Source organism: Miscanthus floridulus, chromosome 17, assembly GCF_019320115.1.
Source record: "Miscanthus floridulus cultivar M001 chromosome 17, ASM1932011v1, whole genome shotgun sequence".
Taxonomy (NCBI): Eukaryota; Viridiplantae; Streptophyta; class Magnoliopsida; order Poales; family Poaceae; genus Miscanthus; species Miscanthus floridulus.
Genome location: NC_089596.1, coordinates 105,660,129 through 105,683,406, shown reverse-complemented (window position 1 = coordinate 105,683,406; position 23,278 = coordinate 105,660,129).

Sequence of the window (23,278 nt, the reverse complement as noted above, 5' to 3'; positions counted from 1 at the left end):
CAACACATATACAAGACGCAGAGCAGACAGTCAGAACATGCAAAGCATGCCAAACATTCTCTCTAGGACAGTCAAAACCATCGTCGGAGACCTAGCTTATACCTCCGACATGGCCACTGCAAAGATGGGGTATGGACCTGGTCGGCCCATTACCGTCGTCCCAAGGAGGAAACAGATTCGCAGTAGTAGCAGTGGAATATTTCACAAGATGGATAGAGGCAAAGCCGCTGGCGAAGATAACATCAGAAACTATCAGAAAATTCTTCTGGCAGAACATTATTTGCAGATTCGGTGTACCGAGGATTTTGACAGTAGACAATGGAAAACAATTCGATTCAGAGAACTTCAAAGAATTCTGCAAAAGCATAGGGACAAAACTAGCCTTCGCCTCGGTATACCACCCAGAGTCCAATGGCGCTATGGAAAGAGCAAACAGAATAGTTTTTTCAGCAATATCAAAAACATTGCTGGGCCTACGCAAAGGAAAATGAATAGATGAATTACCTAGAGTTATTTGGTCACACAATACATCCGTCTCAAGAACAACAGGATTCACACTATTCAAACTGCTTTATGGAGAAGAGGCCATGATGCTAGAAGAAATAAAGCACGAAAGCCTCCGCACAACGAGTCAGCTGATGTTGCAAGATGAAGAAAATGCAAAAGAAATAATAGAAGCAATAAGACTGGAAGCAGTCGAAAACATTGCAAAATATCAGTCCCAAACCAAAAACTGGAGAGACTCCCAGGTGGTAAGGAAAGACATAAAACACGGAGACCTCGTACTTAGAAGAAAATCCAATGCACAACTGGTCGACAAGTTGCAACCGAAATGGGAAGGCCCATACACAGCAACGGCAGCAGGCCGACCTGGTTCTTTCCACTTGACCAACAGCGAAGGTGTCACGACAACCCACACATGGAATATTGACAGCCTTCGCAGATACTACATCTAGGCAATGTACCAAAGGGCAACCTCCGCAAAATATAAGCGGAGGCCCCTCCATGTATTTACCTTAGTTTTTTTATTTCAATCAAAACAAAATGTAAAAGAGCCTGCACTCTTTTCCTCACAGGGGAACTCCAAGCGGAGGTGAGGTTTTTAACGAGGCAGGCTCAATGTAAAAATCCTCTACAAGTATAAAGAGGTAATTCCCCAAAAGAACGCCCCAAACCGAAAGCGGCCAGCTCTGGCGCTGCAATATTCGGTAAACAAAAACTACAGGTCCTTTCAAAGCGCCAGCCATAGGCAAGGGCAATTTGAAACGACCTCTATGGCCAAACAGGCCTTCGACCTTGACAAAGACCTGACCAAAGTCAGGCATCAAGGCAAAAACTTTTGGCCAAAAAGGCCTCCGACCCTTGACAAAGACCTGACCAAAGTCAGGCATCAAGGCAAAAAAAATTTTGGCCAAAAAGGCCTCCGACCCTTGACAAAGACCTGATCAAAGTCAGGCAGCAAGGTAAAAAAAAAACAACACACCCCTAGCATCAGGGGCAACAAATTTGTGGCGCTAGAACCAGGAAAAAGGTCTCCGCCATCCGAAACAGGAAAAACAGAAAGTGCCTGACAAAACACTGCCACCACTGCGGCGCCAGGCCTCTTTACTTCAAAAAGATCTCAAGGGGAACGAATAATTCAGGCAAGATACAGGCTATTAAAGCCAAGATACGTTTCAACTAACAACGTACAAAAATATTAACACCCGAAAGCCACCACCCCACTATAAAAACGGATTCCCCCCATGCCCTTAAGAAACTCAGTCGGCATAAGGCACAAGGGCGCAAGGGGGGAGCAAGGCATAGCACAGGCAAAAGCCATAGCGATAGCCATGGAGGCAGGGGTCTCCTTAGATATCCAAGTCGGCCGTAGATATTGTACGAAAACTCATAAAATCAGAGGCAACAGTAGACAGTCGGAGGCAGTGGGAAAAGAGATAGGACCTATGGCACGGTGATGAACAGCAAAGGCCTACGGGAGAAGGGGGATATCGCACAAAAACTCGTAACATCCCCCTGATGCCGGAGACCTAACCTGCCATCTCTAAAGATCAACCATGTCCCACGGGTGTGCGGCGTCGGAGACCCATACCTCCAGACAGCTAAAACACCCAGCTAAAGAAATATCAAGAGTCTCCGCCGTCTGCACAAGCTGCGCCAAACCTCCAGTCGGATCAAACACCGATTCGGCAAGCCTCGCCAGGCGGACTTCAAGTTCGCCTCTGCCGACCGAAAAACTGCGGAGACTTCTACCCCGGCCATCAAGCGAGCACAGAGAAGGAGAGAAAACGGGGCGAAGGTCCTAGCCACCACCTCTGTATCGCGCACGTTCGCCCAAGCAAAGAACAATAATGCGCAAGCTCGGGACTAGATGAGATATGTAAACTAGCATGACAGGCTCAAGCCACCGCACAAACAATCAAGAAAGTGAACCTGCCTTGTATTCCATAAAACGTCAAGAAGCATTCTTATAGGACACCAACTTGCAATAGAATCCTAACTATTGTGGCAGAGGTCCACGCTAAGCGAGCGTGTGAGTAAACCCAGTGCACTCGTCGTCTATGTCAAACTTAACCGACTCAAACACGTCGCGCGCAACGTTGCGGGGAAAGGCCAAACGCCAATACTCCCAAAGCTTTCCATTCACGTAAATGCCGTCATCGTAGAGAGTCAAAGGCGCAACATCTTGCGTAGGCTCCCGGATCGGAACCTGCGCAAGGTTAAAGTTTTCCACAAAACCATTCAGAACAAAATAAACTTTATTCACAAAAGTCCAGCTGGACTGCAAGATACACGCTAAAACAACTAAGTGCTACAAAGAGCCTAGACCTCCGGCGCATCGGCCGCAGCGGAAGTCCCTGGAGCGGAGCCCGCGTCAGCTGTGGGCGGGCACGACTCCTGCGGCCTCCAACTACCACCACCGTCGCCGATCGTAGATCCCCCCAGAGCGCCACTAGCGGCGGAGGCACCGACCGCAGTCGCTGAGCGCGGAACTGACGGAGGCCTGCCCGCAAGACTCTTCTACGCATCCTGCAGCATAGGCTAGAGTGTCAGGGGCAAAAGCAATGAAAGCCTTCGCAGCATCGCCAAAAACAAAAAGAAAAGGGGCGGCTACAAAGACTACAAATACCTTAGCCCTCTTGTCCTCTGCCAGTTTCCGGGCAGCAGATCTCCCAAATGGAGCTCAAAAGTGCCCAATGAAATTTCTTAAGGTTTTTCGCAAACCAAGAGAGGTCTCACCAAGCTCCTCCGGACCAGGCAGCGCACCCTCTGGAATACTTTCGGTATGTGTACACCCACCGCGTGCCAAAAGCTTGGCATAATTCGCCACTCCCACTAGCGCCCCGTAGTCCGTGCAACCGTTGATCAGATCGGGGAGCTTCGCAAGGTGACGCTTTAGCCAGGAGGCGAGGGCATACACGCTGTCTTCCTCAAGAGGAGCGGAGGTTTCGCCTCCAAGCTCGGTGATGGTGGCCTGGTAGTGGCCAACGGTTGCAGCAAGGACTCCTTTGACCAAGTCCAAACACCTCATCGTCAGAGATAGCTGCTCCCTCACCGCTGCTGCGGATTCCTTCTCGGAGGCAAGCTCTCGCCAGAGACCCTCGGTCAGCTCGTTCACCCTATGGGCCTGCTCGACGGACAAAACCTCTGCTTCCCAGGTCTTGCCGAGATCGGCCCTCAAGCCATTCTTTTCTCGCTCCTTCTCCGTCAGAGACAGGCGGAGAGCTGTAAGAGAGTTCGACAGACCCCCTTTTTCACCTTCCAGGCGCTCGATTTCTGCCTTGAGCGCTTCGATCGCGACGTCTCGGTCGGAGACCTCGCGGGTACAGTGCTCTTCCATAACAACACCCATGTGATACCCCTGCGACCAAAGGGAAAAAACCAAAGTGATCAGCAACGGAATCAAGAACAAGCCTGGAAGCGAGCATACACAAAAAAAATAAAAGAAGGGGCAAAACCGCCGGAGACGCACCAGGCTCTGGTGTTCCAGGTGAACGTGGAGAAGCTGGAAGAAATCCATGTCCCTCAGATGCTGTTTGAAGCGATCTGTTCAAAGAAGAACAAACAAACACGAAACGATAAGGTGAGAAAAGCAAATCTCACGTTAAACACACCAACACACCTCCGACGTCTCCAAGAACAGCAAGATAACACTCCTCCCAACCTGAGATAGAGGTGTCAGAGGAGCCTACGTAAAAAAAACAACAACAGCTCAGGTCAGAGGGCAGAACAGAAACTGGCAACAACAACAGGCCAAATGATGATCGAAATAAACATTCTATACTCACTCGGACCCGGCGCCGTCAGCCCCGGCTGCCCCAGACCAAACCTAGCGCCGGCAGCGGCTGCTCGCTCCTCCGGGGTGAGGAGTCCAGCCATGACATCACCTACAAAGCAACACATACATAGTATTAGCACTCGGCACAATACATAAAGGAATGAACCGGGCGAAGACAATAAACTCAAAAATGTGCACCAAACTGACTTACTCATAAAAAGCCCAGGCTGGGCAGCTTGCCGTGCCCTCTGAGTAGAAGTCTCCGCCATATCGTGTGGCGAAGGCCCAAAGGGCCGGACCTCCTCGGCCAGCGGCCCGGCGGGTGGAGGGCTCGAAGAAGGCTGAGCAACCGGGGCCTGCTCAGCAAGCGTGGCCTCCACCTGCCCGACGACGGCCGCCAGCATGGGCGAAGGCACGACAATGGCAGGGGACAAAGGAGCATGCCACGGGATGGCCTCCGTGTCCTCTTCAGAGCTCGAGCACAGCCCGCCAAGAATGTCGGGCATAGGCTCGACGGCGCTACCTTCCGGCTGTTCGCCGACACTCATAGCACCATGCGAGGAGCGCGCAGGAGCAGCGCTGGCCTCCGGATGCCCAGCACCGCTCACAGCACCGCTCGCAGGGCACACTAGAGCTAAAGGAGAGCTGTGGTCATCTCCGCTCGTGACCCGCGTGTCAGCTGACGGGACGGAGGAGCTCTCAATGTCTTCACTACCGGTGGAGGCAACGCCCGCACTACCAGCAGAAGACAAGGCCGGCGCGATCAACTGAAGCACTGCTCTTCTTCTTTTTCGTAGGCACCTGAGAGCCGACGGCGCCCTTCCTCTTCTTAGACTCAGCCTCCGCCGTAACATTCTTCGTGAAGGCCTTCTTCTTCTTCTTCTCAATCGAAGCCAGGACCTCGGCGGGAACCTCGTGCTCCCGGTAGACGATCCCGACCTCCTCAAAAACTCGATTGAGCCGTGGCATGGTGCCTGCCATGGCCATCCGAGACGTGTACTCACGCTCGGAAATCTTGCCAACCAACCCTATGGCGGCTTCCTCAACTTCGGAGATGAAACCGTCCTCCGTCACCCCCTCCCCCAAGGACCGACCGAAGTGGGGGAATGGAATCCCGGCCTCCAGGCCTGAAAAAGGGAACCTTGACCTGTTCTAGCCGAAAGGCTAGGTTGTTTTTGCCCAAGGGCCAGTAGTTGGAGACCATGATCTCCTCCACCAGATTGCGGCCACCAGAGTAGCGGCACGCTATCGCAAAAGCCTGATCACAAAGCCTCCCTCATCGGAGACACCTCCTCCGACGGATCCACGCGCGTGTGCGGCGCCATCTCCTCCATCCGAGAAGTCAATGGATACTCCGAGAGCTCCACGCCATCCTTAGGTAGTGCTACGGACCCCGTAGGTCTTCATGTAGAACCATTGCTCGAGCTAGCCGCGGTCCCACTTACCCTTCTGGCAAAAAGAGATCTCTAGGCAGGTCCACGCCTTAGTTCCTCTTAGACATAAAAGTGCAACTACCGTACTGGTAGGTCACCTCCACCTCCTTGCCCTCTCGCACCTCCTTCTTCTTCGGCTGCTTCTGCAGCTCATAGTACAGTGCAGAAGGTGTCCACATCTGGCTCGACACCGTAAGAGACACATGCCCAGCAGAATTTGCTAAGCGTGAGGAAAGCAGTAGGAGTCAGATGATGGAGCTGGACATTGAAGGTCTCCAACACCCGACGAAGGAAGGGGATATAAGGAAGGTGGAGGCCGCAGGTGAAGAAGTCCCGAAAGACCACCGCACATCCATCCTCCGGTTCCGGAATAGTCTGACCCGGCGGAGGGATTTTTACCCTGGAAGAAGGAAAAACATGACTCCTTCAACATCTCCGCAATTGCCTCCTCAGTAATAGAGGAGCAGCCGAAGTCCCAAGACTTTATCGCCATATCTCTGGAGTCCACGGCGATCAGGTCTCCGATAGACATAGAGACACTCCCCAAATCCTCCTCCACTAGTTTTTCAAACTCCAACGCGGAGGCAGAGGAAAGCATGCACTCCTCAAAGCGCGCACCCCAGCCGACGGCCCTAACGCCGAGAAGGTGGCGGTAGGGTCCGGAGAAGGCAGGGCCGGCGAGTTTGGGCAGGAGGCGGAAAGGAAAGCCACCGCGATAGCAACCTAAGCGCGAGACGCAAGCAGAAAGACGGAACGCGCGAGGGCAGCAAAAGGCGAAAGCGAAGAGAGCAGAGAGTGATTTCTCGAATGCAATGAAAGAGAATGAGCGATGCGGGGGGGGGGGGGAGCCTGCCACCAACAGCACCCTTATGTAGGCAGCGGGCAGGCAGTCCCGGCTCCCGCCACACAACGGTCACCTCTGGAAGATTCGCCCGCTGCACAACGGTCACCTCCGGAAGATTCGCCCGCTGCACAACGGTCACCTCCGGAAAATTCGCCCTGCCACACAACTGGTCACCTCCGAAAAAGTCGCAGGGTATGCAACGGAAACTGACACGGCAGAAACGGCCGCGCCGTAGGGCAATGGCTTAGATTTGCTGCCCAACGGCTACTCTCAACTGAGACCAACGGCCACGCCTAGAGCGGGCCAGGGGGGAAGTAGCGGGGCCTCGCTCGAAGACACCGATGAATATGGCCTCCGCCCCGCGAACGCCTTTGGCCAAGGTGTTTTGAGCTCACGGCACGCTCCAGCGAACCATGGTCTCAAAAGGGGGGAACTGTTGTAACATGGCTTCGGCGGGTGGCGAAGGCCTCCGACAGCGAGGTGTCGCCAAGGCGTCTTCGACCGTCTTAGGGCGGAGACCCGGCGCTGACTAAAGGAACTTTCCTGGCTATGCTCAAAGGGTGCTGAACGAGGTTCAGCACCCTCATCGCGGATTCCGCCAGGGCCAGGCACGCGCGTCTCCGACCGCCCAGGTGGACGCCGCCCCGTTTCGACTTACGGGCGTCTCGGGTAATAAGGGCGGAGGCCACCCTACCTCTGAACTAATCAAACAAACAATCTTGCCTAAGTGTGTGTAGGTACTCAAGCGCAGGCGCTCGTGGTCCGTGCAATGCGCCAGCATGGCCCCTGCGCGGCTGGGCAGAGACCTACGGACGATGTCTTTCGACCGGACCGGCTGAAGACCCGCCAAGACGACGGCACGCCCATGAAGGCGGAGGCCAGCGTCGAGAACCATGGCCCCCGCGCTGTCGGGCGGAGAATCGCGGGTGATGTCCCTGACCGGCCGACGGAGACCCGCCGAGGCAGCGGCGCGCCCCTGGAGATGGAGGCCAGCGCCGGGGACCCAGGCCTTTGGGCCGAAGACCGAGGCATGGTGGGCCGACTTCTCATGGAGGCCCATCACTTGAAGACGGTATGGCAGGATTGCCCCACAAGCAAGAGGCTAGCAGCGGAATATTCCAGGAATGTACTGTAGCAGTTAAGGGGCATTGTAATAAATTCTGTTATGAAGTAGTTGAGCCCTATAAATAGGGAACACTTGTCACCGTGCAGATGGTTGGTGAGTGAATGAATGAAACCCTAACTTTCCGTGCCAACTCACTACACTCCCTCCTGTCGTTCCTATCCTGAGCCTCCGCCCAAGGGCGACGTCTGACGGGCGGAGGCCTCAGTCTCCTCCACGTTGTTTGAAACCGCCAGTTTCAACAACCAGCTTTCTCATTCCACTGTTTCTTATGACTAAGACGACGATCGACGTACTTATAATAAGTAGCTTTATTTAATTTGACACTGTCAAAATGAGTATATATATACGGACATACCTGCTTGCATTGGCCTGCGGTTGGCACCTACAGATCGAGATCGATCAGTGCGAACACAAGGTTGATATGTGTCCTTGTGGTTCGGATTTATGATGAGTGATTGTCAACGTGATTCGCGTCTTAGATTAAGTTTGTGAACTAACCACGGCATGAGTTGAGTTGTGCAACATGTCTCTTGGCTTGTGGTGCGCAGGTATGGAGCTCGAAGGCGGTGGTCGACGGCGAGGTGAAGGTCAAGTAGGTACGTGCCGTGTTGATGGACAGGGAGCAGTGAAGGACGAACGTGAAGCTTGGACCGAGGGACCGGAACGCCGGGTGACCAGCCGCGGTGGCTAACATCTAAGGATATCGACAAGCACAAGTGTACATGGGAGTGACCATGTTGATCGAGTCAAGACGGCGGACATGCAAGTCGAGCGAGGCTCTGGAAGACCGTGGCGCCCGGGCGGTCGAGGACGGAGGTGACACGCATTCGAGTGACGGGGGACGTGTATGGAGTACGCTACTCGTAGCGGTTTGGTCGGTTGAGCCTCAAAACCACCTGGTGATGGTTTTGCTGGTTTAGCCTTAAAACCCGGGCGGAGGTTCAGAGGAGGAACAGACAGCACGTGGCGGCATCAAGGAGTTCGCGTCGAGGCGAAGCTACCTCATGAAGGGCGCGGTGGCCGTCGGAATAAAGACTATCTCGGGTTGGACCATAACGTCTTCGGGTTAAGTGGTTCGACTCAAAATATTTAGGGACGTGTTTGGGATTGTGTAATAACCCTGATAAATAAGGATGAGACCTCAAGAATATTTTCATTTTTTCTTCTCTAGGTTTCTCCTTCCCCCTAGGGTTTGATCTTGAGGTTCACAAATTCGAAATTTATGTAAACAAAGATTTTGAGTTGGGAATGGAGGCCCGAATCCTCCGGTTGCCCTCTGGGATTCATAATTTTGTGTGTGATTTTCGTTCCTTCTTCGTTTTTCTCTATTTTCGTTCTTGGCTACGATTTGAATTTTCTGAAGTTTGGGTCAACCCCAGATGATGATTTCTTGGGGATAGATTCGTAGCAAGTCTGGCAAAATTTTGGAAACGAATCATGGTGATTTGATCGAGTTTGATTCGATTTTTGGGTCGCCCTTTTCTCTGTGTTCATGCGTTCGTCAGGGCGCCGGTCTTTCTGTTTGTGCAGCACGGTCTTGATCGATAGGGGGAAGAAGCAGCCTGGCACCGAGCGTGCTCATCTGAGCAGGGCTTGCCCCCGGGCCAGAGCAGACCCTGGCCGAGCAGCATCGAGCGCTCAGCGGTCAGCGCCGAGCACCGAGCGGGTGCTCGACCAGGCACCGAGCCAACCGCAGCACCGTGCGTCTCTCTTCTGCGTCAGGTAGGCACCGGAGCCACCGGTGTACACCGGACAGGTTCCAGACGGTGCACCGCCAGCACCCGACGGTGACCTTGTGAGGTGTCCGGTGCCTGCGTTCGCTCCCAGGCTCGCTCTTCCTCCGTTCTCTGTTCGCGTGCAGCATCAGGTCGAGTACGACCGAGAGCAAGCTCTCTCACGCACCGTGCAGGTCTGTCCCGTGCTCCGTTGCTCGCCTGTGCAGTCCAGGCCGAGCTCGGCCTGTCGCTTGCCCTTTTGTTCCGTGCGGCTTTGTCTGGTTCATCAAATTCAGGTCGCGAGCACCTGTGCATCAGCTTCGGCCTCCAGGAGCTCTGTGCTCGGGCTTGCACGTAATGGAAATCAAGCCTTCTTGAGATGCCTCTTTCAAGCTATAGTAAAACAATCATTACTTCCTAAATAGTGATCGGTTGTCTCTAGCTTTGTTTGAATTTCCTTGCAGGTAAACAGCAGTTTCGTTTGCTTGCTGCTGTTGGGATCTCTGTGTTTTCTCTCTCTGTGGTGAACGAATTTCTGGTTGAATTGCTGGTCCAAACCTAGTGAATTGTCGGTCCAATTTCTGGTCTGTGATTTCTGGGCTCGCTGTTTTGTCCGCAGTTTGGTCGTTTGATCTCCGAATCGAGTTCCGTTTTTTGCGTTGGACTTTTATCGATCCAAGCAACCTAGGTACTCTAGTCACTAGTTGGCTCGAGTATTTTAGATTCGGGTACTTACTTCTTTTTAATAGAAGTTGAGTATCCTATTTTCGGTTCCATGATTTGGTGTGATTGCTTCGCGGTATGTCTACTTTGTGGTGTCTCGTTGTGTTCCTAGGGAATATTCACCAATTCATTTGGGTCGTGAATGTCGCGTGTTTGTTTTGCGTGTTTGACGGTGATTTTGGGACAGTGACCAAATATTTCGAAAGAAATTTACGGCTGCCATTCACTCCCATCTGGTCGTTATTTTCCGTCCTTCAATCCGCGGTAGCAATATACTCTTTTATAAGCCATACACATATCAAGATCTAAACATTAAAATCTTTGATCAATAATTTCCGGCTGTAGCACATGACACTTTGACCGAGTGATATATATGCTGCAGTACCGCTGCCACGCAGAATCATCGTGGTGTATATGGCAGCACAACACTAATTCTCGCCATATACCAAGTGCTCCGCCTCTGGTAATATATGTGAATGGCTTAAAGTTTCCATGGAAAATGAATGCTGCAATAGTTATATTTAATTTCCTCTGTTCATAAAAAAAATCTAATTCATGGTGTCGTAGTCATCATAGATGAACACATGTTTTTCATTTCCCCCTTATTTTCCCGAATGGACCATTTTTTCTATGGTCTCATGGATCATTTCCTTACGCCCTGGCCCTTTGAATTTATTTGAGTGGCACGTGTGGAACTGCGAGATGCTAGAATAGAAGAGAGAAGGTGCTAATAAAGCCACCACATGCGTATTACGCGTGCAAGCAAAGCGAGAGATTAAGCTCTGCCGTAATATATATCCAGAGACTTAATTTGCAGTGCACATGGAAGGTATATATATAAAGGTGATGCATTATGGCATATAAAGGACGTTACGATCGAGATTATGGATTTCTCTTTCATGGCTACCTCTCCTTTTTATCCAATTCATTTGTCCAAAGCTAAGGTAATAAACAATGCAACATTTTACTATCATTGAAGGAAGGCCCTAAAAAAAGCTGGCTTCCACATTAATCCTCAAAACACACACTAAAAACGAGAAGCTAAGAAAATTATTAAAACACTAAGAAACATAACCATCAATTCCTACATCCTCATTTAAAATGGTACCTAATTAACTTTGTCATTAGTTAAAAGTACAAAACAGCTATCAAATATATTATTTTTCTAAAATGGTACCTAACTTTGCCATTAATTATAAGTACAAAATAAATTAATTCCTACATTCTCATTTAAATTACCCACGATTTGTTATTATGGAAGATAATCTAAATTATCGACCTTTCCTGTCATAATAGATAATATTTAGTAACCCAATTAAGTTGGCATCTAAATTACTCATATATGTCATTATTAAACATAACCTAAAATATCCTCTTAAATCTACATCTAAGTGAACCATAATTTAAGAACTCTATCTTTTATCTTTTAATACTATCACGCATACAATTCATTGATACAGTAAATTCAACTTAAGCTGCATGATGTAGACTGGAATGACTATTATTTATTTCCATTTTAGTAACTAATAGTGTGCAGCCTTGGACTTGGAATCAATTTTTAATACAATACATGAAAGGAGAGTTACAAATAAAAAGTAAAAAAAGCATAAAAGTTTTAACTTAAATGGACAATTAAGAAACTACAGCTATTTAAAGGAAAAGGTCTACAAATATAATATTCATGATGCCACAACACACTTGGGCCAAAAAAAGAGCCGGCATAACTTAAGCTATGGGTTGAGCTAAATAAATAAAGACACACGAAGCCACGATGTAAAGAGAGAAAATCATGAATACGGATGAGAACATATAGAGTGAGGACTTTGTTTAGATGCATGTGTATCCACTTCAATCCACATGTGTTGGAGTGGAATGGAACAAAACTTAGTTTAATTCCACTCCAATTCACTTCAACACATGTGAATTGAAATGAATACATGCACATCCAAACAAGACCTAATTGGTAAATCTATCCTAGTTGGATTGATATCATCGTAGAGTATTTGTACGGATATTATGTTACAAAATGAACACACTGATCGGGGACGTACAGATAACAAACTTTGATTTGTCATAGGTACCAAATTTATTCATGAATGAATTTCTCATCTTCTAATATTGCAGCCCGTGCAAAAGCATGGGTTGATATATAGGCTAGCAGTGATGCAAGCCAAAATAAAGCTAAATTGATTCATGAATGAATTTCTCATCTTCTAATATTATAAAATGAACACACAGAACGGCGGCAATTGAATTTCCTGGCCAGGTCAGGTCATCAGGCGGCTTAATTTGAATTTGAGCTCCTGCATGGTATTGGTATCATCTCTCTGTACACGTTCAGTGGATTGAACAAACTGCAGAAATCTCTGTGATGCTGCGACACGAGACTTTGTTGCATTGGCGGGCGCACACTGGAAATTGTAAAAGGGTGACGCGCTAGCTCTTTAGGAATAGGAGACCGACCTATATACCTATACGATTGGTTCAATTCAAAAGTGACCATGCTTTTTCACGGTTCTAGTACGTTACTTTTTACGGTCACTTGTTATGCATCACCAAGTCGGACCGGACCCGGTCTGGCAGGCTCCACGCTAGCTCGCGGACGTCCTCGTCCATGGAACTCCACACGGGCAGCCATCCATCGATCTGAACAAGCAAAGCAAGGCACTCGATCGGCGGCACCGGTCGCCGATCGGTCGGGTCGTCCATGGACTTCGGCCGCTTGCTAGTCAGTTGTCACCGATCCAGACGTACGCCGCTGCATGGATCGATCGGTGGATTCGCCGTCGTCCCCGGCCGGCTACATGCAACATGCACCGCCAGCAGCGCCATGCTACATAGAGACTTTTTCAAGCATGCATGCATCTTCCTTAGTTCTTGCACGCGCGCCTGCCAACTTTAGCCGTCGGAACGTATCAGAACTTCCACGCATGCACTTTCTCTTCTCCTGACTCCGGCCGGGTTCCTCGTCGCCGCCGTGAGTACAGGTGCCCCCGTGCCCGGCCGGTCGGGCCCCTTCTTATTCCCCTTTAATTTCGTCCAGTCAACAAACGCTCACATTCTTGGGGTCCTATTCCTACCGGCGACCGGTGATAATAAGGAAGAGATGCAGCATGATGCCTGCTGCTGGTTCTGGACGTACGTTTTCAAAAACTAGAGAGAGAAAATAGACGTGTTCGCGATGGGGCCTGGCTCGGGCGATTTCGGGCCTCCCACCTGACAGCCTGGCCTGACGGCCTCCCACCTGCCGCAGGCGGCGGCGGCGGCGCGCCCCACCCTCCCCCTCCCCCTCCCCTACCCTCCCCACCACGGATATCACTGGATCTGGCTTCCTGGCGCCGCCGCGGGATCCGTGGCCGCCCGCGCTGATGCCGGCGTCGGGAGCTGCCGCCGCCGCTACCGGCGGCGGATCCGAGCCCGTCTCCACGGGATCCGGCGCTTCAGCCCCTCCGCGGCCCTCCACGCAACTGCTGCCATCGAGGTCGGGCTCCACCGCCACTCCGTCCACGCCAATGATGGTGTCGAGCCCCACTGCAGCAGCCACCACCGGCGTCGAGCCCGCCCATGCGGGATCCACGGGCTCTGCGGCCCCTCCGTGGCCACCTGTGCCGCCCCCGACACCGACCCCGGATGCAGCCGCCGTGACCGCCTCTGCCTCGGCCGCTCCACCGCCGCCTCCTCCCGCGGGGCCCGCGCGAACGCCGACCGGGGACGAGGACGCCGCCAAGGGCGCCACCACGACCGCGCCACTGGCGGCCTGTTGGAGCCGGTGGTGACCACCGAGTTCACGATTTTGGAGCTGGCTTGCAGCCGGCCCGGCTCGTTACCACGAGTCTACGCTCCCACAGGTCCCAGGTCCACTGAAGCTGACAACATATAAGGCATTGGACTTACTCAACCTAAAAGGCTGGCCTGATAGGCGGGGGTTCTCCCGCCTTATATGTTGTGCTCCCCCACCATCGCTACACGATGTGGGACTAAACCCCAACAATCTTCCCCCTTAGTCACACATCGGGGTGCCCCCGCCATATGTGTGTCGCTCGAGATTTTTTATTGGGTTTAGCTTTTCTGACCCTTAGTCACACATCGGGGTGCCCCCGCCATATGTGTGCCGCTCGAGATTTTTTATTGGGTTTAGTTTTTCTGACCATGGGCTCTGATACCAATTGTTGGAACCGGTGGTGACCACCGAGTTCACGATTTTAGAGCTGGCTTGCAGCCGGCCCGGCTCGTTACCACGAGCCTACGCTCCCACAGGTCCCAGGTCCACTGAAGCTGACAACATATAAGACATTGGACTTACTCAACCCAAAAGGCTAGCCTGATAGGTGAGGGTTCTCCCGCCTTATATGTTATGCTCCCCCACCATCGCTACACGATGTGGGACTAAACCCCAACAAGGCATTAGACTTACTCAACCCAAAAGGCTAGCCTAATAGGTGGGGGTTCTCCCGCCTTATATGTTGTGCTCCCCCACCATCGCTACACGATGTGGGACTAAACCCCAATAATCTTCCCTCTTAGTCACACATCGGGGTGCCCCTGCCATATGTGTGCCACTCGAGATTTTTTATTGGGTTTAGCTTTTCTGACCCTTAGTCACACATCGGGGTGCCCCCGCCAGATGTGTGCCGCTCGAGATTTTTTATTGGGTTTAGCTTTTCTGACCATGGGCTCATGATACCAATTGTTGGAACCGGTGATGACCACTGAGTTCACGATCTTGGAGCTGGCTTGTAGCCGGCCCGGCTCGTTACGAGCCTGCGCTCCCACAGGTCCCAGGTCCACCGGAGCTACAACATATAAGGCCTTGGGCCTTACTTAACTCAAAAGACTAGCCTGATAGATGAGGGTTCTCCCGCCTTATATGTTGTGCTCCCCCACCATCGCTACACGATGTGAGACTAAACCCCAACAATCTCCCCCTTAGTCACACATCGGGGTGCCCCCGCCATATGTGACGCTCGAGATTTTTTATCGGGTTTAGCTTTTTCTGACCTCGGATACCGGCTTTGATACCAATTGTTGGAACCGGTGGTGACCACCGAGTTTACGATTTTGGAGCTGGCTTGTAGCCGGCCCGGCTCGTTACCACGAGCCTACGCTCCCACAGGTCCCAGGTTCACTGAAGCTGACAACATATAAGGCATTGGACTTACTCAACCCAAAAGACTAGCCTGATAGGTGGGGGCTTCTCCCGCCTTATATGTTGTGCTCTCCCACCATCACTACACGATGTGAGACTAAACCCCAACATGCCTTATATGTTGTCAGCTTCAGTGGACCTGGGAACTGTGGGAGCGTAGGCTCGTGGTAACGAGCCGGGCCGGCTGCAGGCCAGCTCCAAAATCGTGAACTCGGTGGTGGCCTTATATGTTGTAGCTCCGGTGGACCTGGGACCTGTGGGAGCGCAGGCTCGTAACGAGCCGGGCCGGCTACAAGCCAGCTTCAAGATCAAGAACTCGGTGGTCACCACCGGTTCCAACAATTGGTATCATGAGCCCATGGTCAGAAAAGCTAAACCCAATAAAAAATCTCGAGCGTCACATATGGCGGGGGCACCCCGATGTGTGACTAAGGGGGAGATTATTGGGGTTTAGTCCCACATCGTGTAGCGATGGTGGGGGAGCACAACATATAAGGTGGGAGAACCCCCACCTATTAGGCTAGCCTTTTGGGTTGAGTAAGGCCCAAGGCCTTATATGTTGTAGCTCCGGTGGACCTGGGACCTGTGGGAGCGTAGGCTCGTGGTAACGAGCCGGGCCGGCTGCAAGCCAGCTCCAAGATCGAGAACTCTCACCACCGGTTCCAACACGGCCGAGGGGGCCACCTTTGGCGCTTCGTTCCCTCCGCCGCTGGGGCTGGATGCAGGCAACGTCGCGGCCACGACCGGGCCCTGGGGTACCGTCACGGCGTCGATGGGCGCCTCAAGCACCTCCCTCTCGCCGGCCGCGGCACCATTCTTCCCCGGATGCTCTTTCGGAGGGCGTTCGAAGAGCCGGCGGTGGGCGGACGACGACGAGGAGGAGACCGATGACGACCAACCCGCGACATACCTGGAGGCCGCTCGGCGCCCGGCGATGCCGGCCTCACCGTCCCCCGTGCGCCACCACACTCGTTCAGCCGCGGTTTTGGGGCGCCGCGGAGCAGGGCCTTTGCACGGCTATGATGGTGTTGAACGGGGCCGGCAGGGACATGGCCGTAGGTGGAGGAAGCGCAACCGGCCACGCCTGCAGCTGGTGAACGGCTTGCCTGTGCGGCCAGTGGACGGCCGTGTCCCTGCCCACCAACGACTCGGCCGTCGTGGACGGGTCTCTGCCCCCAACAACGATGGGTGGCATGAGATTCTCTCGGCAGGTCTCAGGATCTGCTGCTGCTGCCTCGACGGGGCCTCGCCCCAGCCAAGGGCAACTCTCGCAGCTCAAGAAGATCCCGGCCGAGCTTCACGGCAGATGCTTCAATCGCCTCTCCTACTCGCACCGAGTAGCAACTTGTCGGTTGCCACGGCGTTGCCTGCGCTGTCGTGGATTCGGGCACCTCGTCAAGGACCGCAGGAGAAGGACTGCTTCGACCTCGGCGGCGGTGGGTGCCGACCTACCACGTTATTCTGCTCGCGTCGACCCTACGTCCTCCCAGCACGCGCCGTGCGGCGGTGCGAGGGGTACCGCACCGGGGGCCGTGGGGGGCGCCGGTGGGAGACTACGACAACATCGGCGACGCAAGACTAAGCCGAAGGAGATCGGCACGGGTGCGCCTGTCGACCACGCTGACAGGGCACCTACTTCTACTGCTGCACTGGGCTTCCCCAAGCCAGATCCGGTGGCGCTGGCGTTGTGCGTGAGTGCCCCCCCCCCCCCGCATTGGTCATCTCTTTCAACCCGATGCTGGAGGAGGTTGAGGCACCGGTGGCGGGAACCTGTTCCCCGACGACGGCTACTCTGTGGACGACTGACTTGTCTCTGATATCGCCAGTGCAGGGGCCGCCACAACTCATGCCACCACGAGCCAGAGCACCCGACGTCGCAGAGGGTTACACCACCCCTAGCGACGCGACGCCCACACCACGCGAAGCTGCACGACGTCTCGCACGGTTCACTGAGGAGATGCAGCTCGAGCGAATGCCGCCTCTAATCGCTAGCCCACCCAGGCAGAAGGTGGCGACCAGAGGGCAACCCATGCCAAAGCGGGGCAGGCGGATTGCCGCTCAGCCGCTGGCGCACATTCCGATCTCCAAGCGGGGCGAGGTGCTCCTCATGCGGAGGATGGGCTTTGCACCGTCGGCAGGTCCAATCTCATCCGCGTCCAAGAGAGCTTACGGCGACTTTTTCGCAAGGAACTAGATGTCGAGCGAAGTAGAAGCACTGGACGAGCTGTTCCCGGCGACCGCTGCGACGATTGGTATAAGGCTCTTCTCGGATGATGGAGCAGAGTCGCGCGGCCATTAGCAGAGACGCACAGCTACGTTGGTTACCGCGCTGCTCGTAGTTCGGTTGTTTATTTTATGTAATATCGAAGTTTGAAATAGCCTGCTAGGAAGGTCCAATCAAACTGTAAGACCTCCTAGGACACTCATTGAAGCGTGTCGTGTGTATGGTTAAACCTCTTTTCTACTTAATTACAATGATACGCAAATCTTTTGCGTATTCGAGAAAAAAAAATAGACGAGAGTAGTAGACGACCAAGAAATGCCCTGGTCGCTGCGTGCAACCGGCCTGGACTGGACTGCTGCGCACATCCTCTGCATCTGCCTGCACCGGCTCGCATGCATGGCGACATGGCGTACTCGTACAGCCGCCAGCTGCCTCCACCAATCCGGCTGCCGGCTGCGACGACGAACCCGAACCCTCGTACGGTCGCCCGTGCAGCAGGCGGCGCCGCAGCGAAGGAAGACCAGCGCAAGCCGGTCTGCTGCAGCTAGCCCTGACCCCCATCCTGTGGTGTTCACACCGTCAATGCGCGCGTCAACAACGTTCGGATGCAGGCTTTACTTGGTGGGTTTCTGTACACTTTTCCACTAGCGGCCGGCCGGACCTTCAAAGTTACCGGTCCTTTCCAAAGTCTTGGTTTGGCTCGCTCGTGCCCCTGTTTGTTAAATATGGCCTAATTTTTTACTATTTGACTCTTTTTTCGAAGAAAATTTATATTTAGCCTCCTAAAAGACTTAAATTCATCTTTGGATTCTGCGGTCGGCGTAGCGCCATGAGTCCTAACGCCGAGGTAACACATCTCGGCGCTACAGATCTTGACGCCGAGGTGCCTGGCCGTGCAAAGCAGGAAATCCTAGGTGGCGTTGACGTGACCGATACCTCGGCGTCCGAACATATGGCGCCGAGCTCAACACCGTAGATCTTGGCGCCGAGCATGTGCCTACCTCTCGGTCCGTGCGCCGGGACTACTTTAGCCGGAAGCGAGGTGCGGTGGTGTGAAGCAGTTCGACCGGATGAACAGCACCAAAAAATCAAAGGCAGTGCCTAGGCTCGGGAATGTGGAATGCATGCAATGGACAGCAAGGTGGCGTGGCGGTCGTCGTCGTCAGAGCCTACGCCTGATGGAGCCTCACTGACTGACTGATTGACCAGGGAGGGAGAGAGACAGGCAGATCATGCAGGCCATGCCCGATGCGGTTCATGGTTGACGGCCGGAGTTGGTGGCCGGACACCGGACACGGACAGAGACGCGCGCGACGCGGCAATTCTTTTGACCTAGCTTGCAGCTAGCTGTTGGGGTTCAACTTCAACTCAACTGCCCTCCTGTACGTTGCTTCCTGCCGCCATATTTTATTGCAAAAAAGTTGTGAATTGGGCACGCAATGCTCTTCTTCTTCTTCTTCTTCTTCTTCTCTTCTTCTTCTTCTTCTTCTTCTTCTTCTTCTTCTTCTTCTTCTTGCTTGGCTTGCATTGCAAAGAAGAGGGATGTCCATGTGCAGATGCATGATTATAATGTGAATGTGAACCAAACCAACAGTAGTGCTTCTTAATTAACAATGGATTTAGTATGCCCTTCCGCGTACACGTACATCCATCAGCTGCTACTAGTAGTATATACATATTCTAATCCATCCGTCGTCGGTTGGCTGGGCATAGTTAAATGATGATTGTTTACAGGTAACGTCTCCACGTTAATTTGTCGACTTGGACGGAGGCCGAAAAGCTCGGCAAACTATACTCGCTGTGTGTGTTCATGGCTTCCACACACTAAGGAATAGGGATACCAAGGAAAGCTTACTTACAAATTAAACTATTCTAATTAAGCATTGATTGTTGATAGGATGGCATTGCTTCACATTGCCGTTTAGCAGCTGAGGCGTTTGCATTACATTAGCATTGGCATTGGCTTCCGTGCACAGTAGTGTGACTCTGAAACAGAGACGTTGGGGTTTGCGTTTTTGTGGGTCCGTAAGATTCCTGGTCGATCATAGAGTTGTTAACAAATGAATGACAAGGCTAGCTGGTGGATCGACGCAAATGAGAAAATTGTGCTCCTACTCGAACGCGTCGCATACACCTGCCTCGCTCCCTACCTGCCTATGAATTTTTGATATATGTTTGTGATGGTGACAGCAGAGAGTAAAGGCTCGCACTATTAGAGAACAGGTTTTAGAACGATGTCCTAATTTGACATTAGCCTCGGCATTTTTTTTTGCCCCCGGGACTAGAGAGGCCTTTAGTTCCGGTTAGTGTCTCTAACCGAGACTAAAGGTCCTTGCCCAACGGCTAAACCGGGACTAAAAGTCCTCCAACCTTTAGTCCCGGTTGGTAACACCAACCCAGACTAAAGGTAGATCCTTTAATCCCGGTTGGTAACACCAACCCGGACTAAAGGACCTTTTAGTCCAGGTTGGTCCCGGATGGGTTAGTTCAAAAGGAAAGCATCCCATCCATTGTTAGATGTGTTGTGTAGGTGGGGTGGTAAGCTACGCGCGAGGCAGTGCATGAGGTCTTGGGTTCGAATCTCACAGGGCATAGCGGTGGGAGGCATTATTATTTTTAAGCTGGGAGGATCTTTAGTCCCGGTTGTGGCAAACCGGGACTAAAGAACAACACCTTTAGCCCCGGATTGCTAGTCCCGGTTGGGAAACCGGGAGTAGAGCTAGTTTCCAACCGGGACTAGATCTCATTTCTGTGGTAGTGTCGCCCAGTCCTGCTACCCACCGCATCTGCTACCCATGGCACGCTTTGAATGCATGCTCGGCGCCAGAATACATGGTGTCGAGGTATCGACCACGTCAACGTCACGTAAGATTCCCTGTTGTGCACAGCCAGGCACCTCGACGTCAAAATTTGTGGCGCTAGGACTCATGGCGCCGACCTCCAGGATCCAAAGAAGAGTTTAAATCTCCTAGGGGCCAAACGTAAATTTTGTTCAAAAAAAAAGAGAGTTAAATAGTAAAAAATTAGGTAAATACGGCCACAGCGAGATGGGGCGAATGAATTGATTTCATTGTTTATCATAATATATATATGGTGGTCGTCTCAAAGACGTATAGTATGTACACGTGACAGTTCCATTCTTATGAGATATTAGTAAAAAAATGTCCTAAAGCAAAACCATAATGTATATCTTAATTATCAACATGTCCCACTAGAAAAAACATAAATAAGTACGTACACCACCCTAAATCTTCATCAAAATTATCCACATGTCTCATTATGAAAAATAGTCTATAGGTACATCTAAGGTACTCACTTATGCCATTACCAAAGATAACCTCTTCAATTTGATTTTCCACATTTGCCATCTAAAAAGACATCCCAAACTAACCATACACATATACTCCTAGCTACCGACTTCAACGGTATCAAGGTAGAATACCATTTATAATGTGAGTCAGTATATATAGTTATAGATAGACCATTGGGCTAACCAGTACATACATATGTATGAAGGATTTAGGAAGGATGTTCATAGTCAAATGTTTCTTTTATGTAAACCCAAAATTTTCATCATCCAAGTAGACAGTAGGAGCACAAAGCATGGATTTTCGTCCAGAGGAATTCATTGGTGATCTCCCTTGTGGCCAAAATAAAGGAGGAGGTTCGCGCCTTGTGTGTACAGCAGGCGCTAAGGAAATCCTATGTACCCCCCTTTACATCCAAAAAACTAAAAGATATACATAAAAAAAATTTGTGGTATAAGTTTATTAAGTTTTTCAAGAAAACTTAATTGATCAAGTTGTTATGAAAAAGTTATATAAAAAACATAGTTGAACGAGCGAGTAGTCTTGATAAGCTATTTTCAAAAGAGTATAGGATTGATTATAGTACATATAAAGAAAGAAACCCTCGGATCGCCATCGGCGGTTGACAATAATGTTCTGTCGTCTACGTCAACACGAGACAAGAGCAAGCCGAGACGAGCTGGAAGAAGCAACAGATCGAAGACAAAGGTAGACTAGCTAGTCCTTATGTACGTGTAAATGGTTGACAATGCAGTGACAGAGTACCTACACTGTGCATGCACCTAGCTAGCTACGGTTGTGTAAATGGTTGACTGCTGTTGTGTGCTGACAATGCAGCGATAAATTACTTCCACTGTCCACTCGTTTCCCATGTTTTTGTTCCCCGTTTCTGCATGCATATGCCTCATTTCATAAAAAATATTTGCCTAAGAAGAATAAAACGGCGTCGTGTGATCAGTAACATTAGCTATATATGCATGACAAAATTGGCACATACTGTCATCATCATCTGCAGTCTAGCTACAGCCTCTCCAGGACACTACTACTGCACACAGGATTATTCTCAAAACACCAGGAATAAGGTAGCAACATAGCTAGCTAGAGGGAGAACAGTCAAACACGGAGTTAGAGTGATGATAAATTGATACGCATGGAAATTGTACATTGTGCTGGTCAGCTGGTGTCAGTGACACCTGCCAACTAGCACAACACAAACGTGTATGTCAGTAGAATACAAGTTTGTTTATTAGGCAGGAGCGTGCCATTTTCTTCATCTACCTGGCTGTGGACTTGTGGTGAACTGATGGTGATCTTAGTTTCTATGTATATATTGATTGATATTGATGATGCCTCAGTTCGTCAACATGAGTACTTGCTCCATATATACATCCTTTGTCAAATATACATGATCCTTAGAAGTCAAAGAGCGAGAGACACAGAGAGAGAGAGATCCTAGCATAATCCCTAGATGTGTAGTATATTCCGGTTAGGACTGCCGTCCCCTCCTCGTTCTTACCCTTTTTATACATTGATAAGAAGATACTTCTTCCATTCTCTTTTATAAGACACACATGCATATTAAGATTAAAACTAATAAATGATCAAAGTGTAATTTGGAGACCATATCATGTTAAATCGCGTCCTATAAAAGAGAATGAAGGGATTATCTGCAATCAGCTGTCTACGGTGGTGAATTAAATCCTATGCCATTTGAAGGTAAAACCATTTAGCCTTTCAATTTTAAACTCTGAATAAAGAAATAAGGTAGCTAGCCAACACCCTCCAACTTTTGAAGCCGAACAAATTTGGTCCTAGTTTCATTCAAATGTGATTTTATATTTTCGAGAAATACTAAAAATGTGGTTCAATTTTTTAAACAAATAATAACTAATTAATTTCACATCATAATATTTATGATTTGAATCAATTAAACCATATTTTCATCAGTTTTAGAAAATAGATAACTACCTTTAAAACCATCTAGGAAAAATAATTTGTCCGGCTTCGAAATTGGAGCTTAGAAAAATAAATAGATGTTGCCCTAGTTTGAATGAAAAAGATCTAAGTTCTCTCTATCATCTGCAACAGGATCCATCTTTCCGGTCGATCGCATGAGGCAAAGTTCCGTTCCTCTTCTTTTTCAGTTTTCACTTGCTAGCATTGGCGGATCCAGGGGGGGGGGGGGCTGGGGGGGCTGCAGCCCCCCGTGAGGGTGATTTTGGCTTGTTATTACTGTAGAAAAAAACGTGATTTCACCATTAATTTTCGACATTTGTTCTAAATCTCTATTGATTAGCCCCCCCTGAGATGCTCATCTTGGCTCCGCCACTGCTGCTAGTAAAGACAAAACAAGTGTTCAGACTGCTCCTGGCATTACGTACGCTACTACAGAATTGAGCTTCACTGTCGTCCCATTACTGTCGGTTTCTTATAAACATATGACTTTCAGACAGAGACATATGACTGCCGGCCCATCATAC